The sequence below is a fragment of the Triturus cristatus genome, chromosome 3_1, assembly GCF_964204655.1.
Source record: "Triturus cristatus chromosome 3_1, aTriCri1.1, whole genome shotgun sequence".
NCBI lineage: Eukaryota > Metazoa > Chordata > Amphibia > Caudata > Salamandridae > Triturus > Triturus cristatus.
Window position 1 is genome coordinate 1,153,354,441 of NC_140583.1, and position 8,959 is coordinate 1,153,363,399.

General features: G+C 45.4%; 1 long non-coding RNA gene across 1 annotated transcript; it reads right to left on the reverse strand.

Annotated features, from left to right (window-relative positions):
- Positions 1–6,274: 6,274 nt before the first annotated feature.
- Positions 6,275–8,475, reverse strand: LOC146861660 (uncharacterized). Its single transcript, XR_014979296.1, has 5 exons — positions 8,338–8,475; positions 7,638–7,713; positions 7,171–7,309; positions 6,966–7,053; positions 6,275–6,364 (listed from the first exon to the last, which is right to left on the reverse strand). It is a non-coding gene; the product is annotated as an uncharacterized LOC146861660 (long non-coding RNA).
- Between the last annotated feature and the right edge of the window lie 484 nt (positions 8,476–8,959).

Here is an 8,959-nt window from a genome sequence, read left to right on the forward strand (position 1 = left end):
ACTCCTATCTTGCCGAGACGCAGGACCCCCCTTCACCCTCCAGCAACACCTCCCTCGCACCCCAATGCCTGCAATGTATCCTCAACATACAGTCCCTCCACAGACATGCCGCAGAAATCTGGGACCTCCTCGACAGCTCCTCCCCGGACATCGCCTTCCTCACCGAAACCTGGACAAACGCCGCCTCTGAACCAGACATTACGATCACCATCCACGATGGATACAAAATCACCCGGAAGGACTGCCCCGGAGGAGGCAGCCATTGCCCACAAGGCCAACCTTCACCTGAGCAGCTACACCAACTGGCCCACAGATCTGATGGAACACCTCCACTTCAAGATACAGATTAACCTGTCCACCACCCTCCGAGGCACCCTCATCTACAGACACCCCGGACACCCCAGATCCCACACACCCTTCTCGGACTCCATGCCTGACATCACCCTGCACGCCATCACCTTCGCTGACTACACCTCAACAACTGCCAAGACCCCAAATCCACCTCCCTCCTGGACAACCTCCACAACATCGGGCTCAAACAGATTGTACCAGAACAAACGCACTCAACAGCACACACCCTCGATCCCATCTTCACAGCAGGGAACTCCATCACCTTCAGCCACACCTCCGAACTCCCATGGACAGACCACTGCTGCGTACACTTCAACTTCAAAACTAACCTCTAGCGCAGGCATCCACACCAGCTCCAAAGCAGAAACTGGACCAGGATCTCCAACGAACAGCTCACCATCGCTCTCAGTAACTCCGCTCTCACCACCACAGATGATGACCCTACCACCACCGCCTGCACCCTACACAGCTGGATCACTGACTGAGCCAACAGAGTCGACACCCTCAAGAAAGCCTCCAACTCTCATTCCAAGAAAGACAGCTGGTTCTCCACCGAACCCTGGGAATCTAGATGCACCTGCAGACGCCTCAAAAAGCTATGGAGGAACTCCAAAACCCCAGCAGACCTCGACAACTTCAAAATAGCCACCACCACACACTCATTAGATACTCAAAGAAGAAGGCACTCCAGGACAGAATCTCCACCCATGCACACAACAGCAACAACTCTTCGGCATCAAAGAGTTCACCCAACCCAACAACGAGATTATCGACTTTCCACCCTCCCAGGACCTCTGCGACAGACTCAGAGTATTCTTCTACCACAAGATCAAGACCATTTATGACAACTTTGACAACAAACTCCGAGGAACCCTCTCCCACTGTTCCCAGCCCCACGCAGCCGACACTGGACAGCTGGACCACCCTTAGCATCAAGGACACCTAAAAGATTATGAAGACCACCCACTCCGGGGCCCCCACGGACCCCTACCCCCACCACATCTACCACAGAGCCGCAGCCATTATCGCCCCCGAACTTCAGTGAATCATCAACTGCTCCTTCAAGACTGCCTCGTTCCGACGACTGGAAACATGCCGAGGTCAACCCTCTCCTAAAAAGAAACCTTGGCGGACCTCACCGACCTCAAAAACTTCAGACCCATCTCCTTGCTCCTGTATCCAGCGAAAGTTGTGAAAAAGGCAGTCAGTCGCTTTCGGGACCTTATAAGAATTTAGTTATGCAGCACAATATCTTTAGTGCAACAACATTAACTGTTGCATGGTTAAACACTTATAAGGTCCCAAAGGCGAGACCTATTGGCTATGCCAATGCTTGTTAATTCTGGCTGGAGGATCTAGGAATAAAGTTTAGGTATGGAGATACCTCCGAGCTAATTTTAAACTCACACCACACTGCACTTTCACTTACGGCTTTCCCAGTCACTATTGAAAGCATTGTTTTCTAACCTTTGTGTTGTGTTGGTCTTCCCCTACCCTATTGCTCCACCCCAGGCTTTGGCTGCGCCGGGGTGTATTGTAAGCAGCCCTATGATGAAGCATGTCACACATTTGTGTGAGTGAGGGTAGTATTAGGACACACATTGGACCACAATTTCCACTCCCTACTACTTTTGGTATGTATAACTTTATTCACCAACCTTTGAAAAGCGGCAGGTGCATTATTCAAACCAAAGGGCATTACAACAAATTGATAGTGCCCACTAGGGGTTGAGAATGCCTTTTTGGGCTTAACATCCTCAGCTAGTCTGATTTGCCAGTAGCCGGCTGGGAGGTCAAATGTACTCAGAAACGTGGCTGAGGCCAATGCATCTATAAGTTCATCTTCCCTTGGAATAGGATGAGCATTAGCCCTAGTGACTACATTGAGCCCCCTGTAGTCTGCACAAAACCTAATCTCTCTTTTACCACCCTGGGTGTGAGGTTTTGGTATGAGGACAACTGGACTAGCCCATGGGCTATCTGAGGGTTTTATTACTCCCAATTCCAACATCTTTTGGTCCTCGGTCCTAATGCAGTCCCCGACATGGTCATGTTGTCTGTAAATGTTGTCCTTCACCGGTAAGCTCTCCCCTGTGTCCACCTCATGGGCACATCAGGTGGTCTGACTGGGAGTCAGTGAGAACATGTGTCTGTACTGGTTGCGGACTTTCCTGCAATCAGTCTGTTGCTGCTCAGTGAGGCTGCCTGCCAAGGCTACACCATCCCCTGAACCATCATCAGTGTTCTGTGAGAGGAGATCAGGGAGTGGGACACTCTCTTCCACCTGTCCCTCATCAGTAGCCATGAGCAAGCCCAAGTCTGCCCTATCAACCTATGGCTTGAGCCTGTTCACATGGAACACCCTGTGGGGGGTTCCTGGGAGTTCCAAGGTACACCAGGTAGGTAACCTCTCCCTTCTGCTCAGGTATGGTATGTGGTCTACTCCATTTGTCTTGGAGAGCTGCTGGGGCCACAGGCTCCAACACCCATACCTTCTGTCCTGGCTGATACACAGTCAAAACAGCCTTTTCTTTTGGTGATGCCAAGCTTTCTGTAATTCTTGGCTAGCCTCAATGTTTTTGGATCCCTTCTTCATGTACTCAGTCATCCTGGAGCGGAGCCCACGTACATAGTCTACTATGTCCTGTTCAGGTGGTTTGAGAGGTAACTCATCCCTCCTTCACTAGGCACAAGGGACCCCTAACGGGATGTCCAAACAGAAGTTCAAAAGGGCTGTAACCAACCCCCTTCTGAGGAACCTCTTAAGGCAAATAGAAGGCAGGGCAACAGGACATCCCATCTTTGCCTAAGCTTTTCAGGGAGGCCCATGATCATGTCCTTCAGGGTTTTGTTTAATCTCTTAACTAACCCATTGCATTGTGGGTGATAGGGTGTGGTGAATTTGTAATTCACTCCACACTCCTTCCACATAGCAGTTATGTAACTTGACATGAAGTTGGCACCTCTGTCAGTTAAGACCTCCTAAGGGAAACCCACTCTAGAAAAAAGGAGCTGTGGTGGTTCTAAGGGGTATTGCCTATGGATACCTAGTGGCATGGTCCACCACTACTAGTATGAACCTATGCCCAGATGCAGTTAGAGGATCCATGGGACCAACAATGTAAATCCCAACCCTCTCAAAGGGAACCCCCACCACAGGTAATGGTATCAGGGGGGCCTTTGTAGTACCACCTGCCTTGACAGGCAGTACAGGAGCGACAACATTCCTTTGTGCCTCTGACATATGAGGCCAGTTAAAGTGAGGGACAAGCCTGGCCCAGGTCTTTCTTTGGCCTAAGTGTCCTGCTAAAGAGATATGTGCCAGTGATAATAGGCAGCCCCTAAACTGCAGAGGTATGACCAACCTCCTGGTGGCACCAGGTTTGGGGTCACTACCCTATGAGTAAAGAAGTCCACCCTCCCAATAGATCCTGTAGGACCCACTGGCACTCCCAGCAGCAGCTTGCTGTCTGATGGGTTCAAGAGAGGGGCAGCTGTTCTGCTCCAGGCACAGACCTGCCCTGGAAGGGCCCCCTGTCCCCAAGAACTCAACCTGATTAGGCTCAAGTTCCTCTGAGACAGTTCCTTCACAGGGATTGGGATCATCTTCCTCAGGAGACTGATCCTCACTCGGAGTCTGGAGGGGAAGACACTGCCTTACCCCTTCTGCTCCTTCTCTTGGAAGGCAACTGATCAATTTTTCCAGGATCCAGGGCCTGTTCAAGTGGAAGGCATTTTTGCCTGTGACCTGGTCACAGCAAACACATCTGCAGAGATGCCCAACATTGCTGAAGATATCCTGAGTTCCACCTCAGCCCAAGCTGAAGACTCCAAATCATTGCCCAATAAGCATTCAACAGGGAGGTCGGAGCTAACCACAACCTTCTTAGAGCCAGTTACCCCTCCCCAGCTGAAATTCACAACTGCCAAGGAATGGTCTGTCCTGACATTGGTCACTTGGTACATCTCACCAAGTATGATCTGATCAGGTCTCACAAGATCCTTAGTCACCATCGTGACACTGGCTCCTGTGTCCCTGTATAACATGGCCTCCTGTCCATTGATTAAAGGCTGTTGCCTGTATTTGCCCAGGTTACTGAGACTGACAAATAAGGAGGCAATATCCATGCCTCCATCACAGACTAGAACAGCCTGAGCTGGAGATCTGACTAGGCCAGAACCCATCTCAGTTCCCAGGGTCAACCCTACTAAACCCTTGTTTGCAGTACCACCACTTGTAGCTGCACTAGGGGGAACTGTTGCCTTAGGGGCAGTGGTGTTGGTAGGTAGGATCCTTGGCTCTGGCACAATTGGCATCCCTAGGCCAATGTATCTTTTCCTTACACAGGAGACACCAAGGCTTCTTTCTGCCTTTTCCCTGGTTAGATTGTGAACCACCCTCAGATGCAGGTTTTTGGGGCCCTGAAGAAGACTTCTGGTATTTACCCTTCTCCCCACCCTTTTCTGCTGGTTTAGAATCATACTTCTTTTGTTCACCACCTTGGTTCTTAGCTTTCTGATTCACCCTGGTTTCGACCCATCTGCCTTCTTTCCCAATTCTTGGGGAGAAGTCAGATCAGAGTCAACCAAGTATTGAGGCAACAACTGATTTTGGCAATTATTAATGATCTGCTCCCTTATAATTAAATTGTACAATCCCTTGAAATCACTCACTTTACTGCCAAGTAACTAGTCTTCCAGAGCCTTAGTAGCACAATCTACAAAGTCAACCCAGTCCTGAGTCTATGCTTTCTGGTGGTCTCTGAACTTAATCCTGTATTGCTCAGTGGTTAAGCCAAACCCATCAATGAGAGCAATCTTCAGAACTGAATAATTATCAGCATCCTCTTCTGTAACAGTGAGGAGCTTATTTCTACCTTTGTCAGCAAAGGAGAGCCACAAGATAGCTGCCCACTGCTCTTGGGGAACCTTCTGTACCTTACAGGCCCTCTCCAAGGCAGTTATCCATTTGTTGATGTCATCCCCACTATGGTAGGAAGGGACTATCCTGCTCAGGTTCCTATGGTCATAAGTATAATCCCTAACCCTAGGGACACTGTTGCTGCCACCATGGGACTCTAGTCCCAATCTCTTTGTAGCCCCCTGGAGATCTAGAGATTCCCTGTCTAGGGCCAATAGGTCTTTCTTGAGCCTGAACTCGACTTTCTCAAGCTCTAGAAATTGGCACTGTCTAGTATAAGAGGATTCCCTCTTATTGGATATACAAGTCCCTACAGAAGTTCCTACAGAAGTTCCTGGGTGTCGAGATTCTACAGAGGGAGATCTGGATCTCCTAGGTAAACTCTGTACTCTTCCTGGTGGGGTAAAGAGAGCACCACTGGGGCCTTCTCCCCCACCTAAAGAAAGATCTAAGTTGGCCAAGTTGGAACCATCTTGATCCCACTGGTCAGGGTTTGATTCCAGGTCAAATAAGGTTTTACTTCCTGGCCTCTCCTCATTCCCTGCACCACCCACTATTTCTACCTCATCAGACCCTGGGGTCTTTCTAAAATAATCTAAGAGTAACACCTCAATGAGATGTCGGGTGTTTGCATTTCTCACTGTCCTCAACTTCCTAGACACACACATGGCTTTTAATTCCTGGAATGAGAGGCCATTGTACCTAGTTGGGGGAGAGCCATTGGCTTCTCCTCTAGAAGACATACTAGTGTTATGTGATGTGGGAACCTACCCAACCTAGTGGGAACTAAACTCTTAGGTTGGAGAAAGTGTGTGCTAGATCCTTGACTTACCCAACTCCAATTTCAGTAGAACTTACTTATTCAAATCTTGAAGTATTATATGTGCCTAATACTTTAGTGGTTTTCAGTTAAATCAATGAGATTTGTAAAATCAAAACACAGGTGCACCACACGAGAGAAATAATATTTGCAATTGTAAAGTTCATATCCAACAATGAGAGTTCTTTAAAGTTTTTTTCTTTTTATTCCATTTTACGTGGGACAAACAGAACAGCTGACGCGTTTCGTACAAGTGCAGGACTTCTTCAGGGCTGTTGATTATAAACAAATAGACATACATGTATAAGTACAACATACACAACAACAACACACTGTGTAGGCCAATTGGCCAGTATCTAAAAACCTCATACACATTTCAAATAGAAATACCTATTTACATTAACACAAAACAGACTAACAGAGTAAAAAGATTAGGTGATTGACTTCATTGTACAATATGTTACTATTGTTTTCATAAAGAAGTTTAATATAAGAAAACGGAGAGTATAATAAATAGCGAGCATATACTAATCCAATGGGGCTGCGAGGAAAAGAAAATTAAGAATTAAAAACACTCAAGTAACTTGAAAAATGCATCATACATAGTCGCCCTACAGTAGCTAATTACAATCATATAGGCAATCCTATCTTATTAGATGGATGACACGTAAGGGAATAGCATCTCATGCATTCATCCAAAACCCAATTCCTCCACTAATGTCTGAATTTCAAAGAACATAGTGGGGAGAAGAGGCAAGGCACCAAAGTCAAAGGAAGACCTAGGGGCGAGGGATAGTGATATACTGAAGGAAGGAGATAGATAAAGGCATAGAAGAAACCATGAGAAGGAAGCAAAAACAAGTAGATACCCACCACTAATTAACAACGGGATCCAAAGTTTTACTGACTTGAGAGGTCGTGATGGATTTTGTTTAGGGAGTGTTATCCCGTCCGGCAAGATCTATAGTGTAAATAACAATAATAAGTATCACCAAGGTAATTTATAATATAGTTGGAACTAATAAGGATAGAAGAAGCAAGAGAACTACCATATATGTATCCACTGTTTAAAACGTACTTAGTATCTAAGTTCTAAGACTCATATTGGTCCGGTCGTGACCAAAAATTCACCCCCAAGTGTAAACCTCAATACAGAGTACCAAGGACACCAGAATGTAGGTTGTACTCCGTTATGCGATAAAATCCGTCAAGGTTCTCTAAAGTAAAAATGAGAAAGGAGTCTTTTATTGAGAGCGTCTTTTTTTAGAAAATCATATGGGTCTATTAGGAATAAACTATGTATTCAGAACAGATAATATTTTTATTTAGACAGTTAGTAATATATATCTCTAAAATGTCCCAATTCAAAATAGAGAGCCTGAGCTTCCATCACAGTCTAAAGCACAACCATGTTAATGCTGCACATCAGTGGACAGATAGCAATTATTCTGTTAGATAATAAATCAATACTGAAATCATAGTGAGACACTAAATCAGTATCCTCCCCTTGTTAAGGCACCAAAACCACATTAGTAAGACCCTTACCTAGGGATTATCCAATTTCAGCATCAACATCAAGCATCTCTGTATGTATATCAATTAAGGCCAGACCCAAAGCAATCTAAGAAGAAAAAAAACGTAAGAACCTAAAATGAAAATTCTTATATAAAAGTCCCCATAATACATATACCGCACTTCTAACCATATGAAATGTAACAAACAAAAAAAAAACCAGTGTTCCTATGTTTCCTATTCGTATGCACGTGAATAACCGTCATACAGGCTGATGACAAATCATGAATATAGTTCAGAGAGTGTATCTGCAGCGTCGTATACAATAAACTGACGCTGATCCATAAAAGCCTTTTATTAGGAGGAGAAATATGAAAATAAACCGATCTACTAACTTCCGTGGTTGACCAGAGAGGCATCACTAACGAATACGTATATAAAGACACCTAAAAGTTTAATCTAATTTCCCCTTGATATTAGGATACAATATATCACGTAATTGGCGATCAATGAGCATATCAGACAGCAAGTAATGGCGGTTACGTAATTAATAATCAATGGGCATATCAGATAGCAAGTAATGATAACAAGGGGGGGACCACCCACTTCATAATGATAAACCCCCATACAATCGCGGGGATAACAGTCGCATTCAAAAGAGGGGCTTCGTAATTAACGAAAATATAATCCAAATAGTAACCAGAGTGGCAGCATTCCGTGATAGAGAACTTACCGCAATATGATAGTTGCGGTCTGCAACGGTCACCGACAAAGGATGCAGCGGTACAGACCCCCAGATAGAAAGTCTGGAGTGGTGTTTGAATGAGGTTTAAATAACACGCAGCGTCGAGAAAAACCGAATCACCTGTGTACGGAGCATTCGAGACGCCCTGCATAGATAGTCGCTTGCGTCGCTTTCACAGCAGCCATACTTTAATGTGTAATGTTCCTAGCACCATAGTTAGTAATTATTATTACGTTGCAGTAAACAAAACATCTATAAGACAGAAATGTTCACTGCTTACAGGATCCAGCATCACTATGAGCACAAAAAAATGAGATTGTCTGACGTACAAGGAAACATAAGTAAACATCAGATCTATACAAATTACGTAAATTAAGTGCGAAGAACCATGATAGGGAGCCTCATGCATTTATCATCCCTAAATCGGCTCATGTATGAATAGCCGTCCTAAATAAATAAGCCACCGAGTTCAATAGCATTCAATAGATAGAAAGTGAATGAAAAGAAGGAATTTCAACTGGGTCTAATTCAAAGTGAAGGAGACAGCGCAGTCCTATTTTGATGGAGGGGAATATTTCAAAACCACAGGAAGGAAAGGGTAGGGGGGATT